Here is a 1864-nt window from a genome sequence, read left to right as displayed (position 1 = left end):
ACGAAGCTCGAGAAGCCATCTCCTCAAGGCTGAAACTGCGCACAGCCGCTCACCGGCAGACAGCGTCGCAGCTTGCCCCAGTCTAAGCAGCGGACCGAGGTCGTGCTCACCACTTCATGTCTCGTACTCTGCATACGTGTCGGACACGACACCGTTGCTACCAGTGGCCGAGTCCTATTTGCATCTGCAGAAGTCTGCGGCGCTGCCCTCGAGGACGTCTTCGCGTGAAGACATGAAGCGACCTGTTTCTTCCCCACCGTCGATCCAGGTAACAGACCAGCCAGAATATCGCGATAACCAGATGAACGCTACACTACTGTCAGCGGCCGACAGCACTTTTCATCCGCCGAACTCGCAATTGCCACCACCAAACTCGGCGTTGTTACAGCACACAGAGGCTATGGCTCCGCTCGCCTCTGATGCGCCATTCCGGGACGCTGACTTACCTACGGATATCAGGAACGAGAGGCTTCGTGAGCCGTTGATTCAACATCCTCGGTTGTCAGCGCAGGCATGGGAGGCACAAGGAGGTGGTCATTCCAAGATGAGCGAACTCTCGGTGAATGAACCCCAGGTGAAAGAACACATTATTCCCACAAACGACCTTCCCATACCGCCTGCGCCGCCTCCTTACGACATCGCATCCGACTCCAGAAGGGTGCTTACTGACGTCAACGAAGCCATGACGAACACGGCTGAAATCATTTTTGGCCGAGAACTGGCCATGCAGCCCAAGTATCTTTCATCTGACACGGCTTCTGACCCCTTTTGGCATGAAATACTCGGCTTGAATTCATGCGGAATTCACTCAGCGCCAACTGCTTCCCGAAATCCGTGGCGCACTGGCCCGATGGCAGCGGAGCTGCCAGAGCACAAGTCCCGTGGCGCGCCGGCACTGAGTGTGGCTCTCGGTTCGTCGGTACGTAGCATACTACCACAACCGCACACTGTGACCAGTCGTGATCCGGACGACCGCGTTGTTTTTGCACGTCGTCTACAGTCTGACCTACCTTGCTCCTACGTGCACCAAGGCAGTCGTCAGCGAGACCTACGACTTCGATGGCACAGCCAATGGCGCCCGCCAGAGTCGCCATCGGCAGCTTTCCATGCCGGATGCCAGAATATCCGAGAACTTCGACTACAACGACAAAGTCGATTTGGACCGCCAGAGTATGCTGAGACTTCTCAAGCCAAGTCGCAGCGTGTCCAGGACCGACCACCACGATGCAGCCAGCACCGCCCACCAGAAAAACTTCTAGCAGACCACCAAACCATGCTGAAGCGGGGTCGGGGCCGACCACCACGAAACAGCCAGTGTCGCCCACCGGACACACTCCTGGCGGATCTTCTGACCGAGTGGCCGCGTGGTCTGTTCCGACCATCGCGATTCAGCCAGCCCCGTCCACCTGAAATGTTGTCGACATCTCCGCGCGCTTTGCAGTCATGGCCGAATGTGATGACGAAGATTGACACCGGGGCTCTGGCGCGCGCGGACAGCTAGGGCGAAGGAGAGAAAGACGAGGGGTCAGATTAGAACAGCTTGCCCGAGAAACGGATGTTGGCTCTGTCTGGTTCATCACAATATATATATATATATATATATATATATATTATATATATATATATATATATATATATATATATATATATATATGTAAGGACAGAGCGGCCTTCAGGCCACGGGTGGATGCTCGGCTGGGAAGCAGAGGAAGACGAGGACAGAGAATAGAACAGCCGGCCTAGCGAACAGGCGTTGTGTCTATTTCTCTCGTCATTACAATGGCGCAGTCGTCATAAACGAAGTCTTAAGCCAGACACCACTTGTGCTCGTGCTTCTTCGGCGTTCCGGGCCGGCCATCCAAGG

The sequence above is a fragment of the Rhipicephalus sanguineus genome, chromosome 4 (assembly GCF_013339695.2).
Source record: "Rhipicephalus sanguineus isolate Rsan-2018 chromosome 4, BIME_Rsan_1.4, whole genome shotgun sequence".
NCBI classification, from domain to species: Eukaryota; Metazoa; Arthropoda; class Arachnida; order Ixodida; family Ixodidae; genus Rhipicephalus; species Rhipicephalus sanguineus.
The sequence above is the reverse complement of the archived record's forward strand: the minus strand, read 5'-3'. Positions refer to the sequence as shown.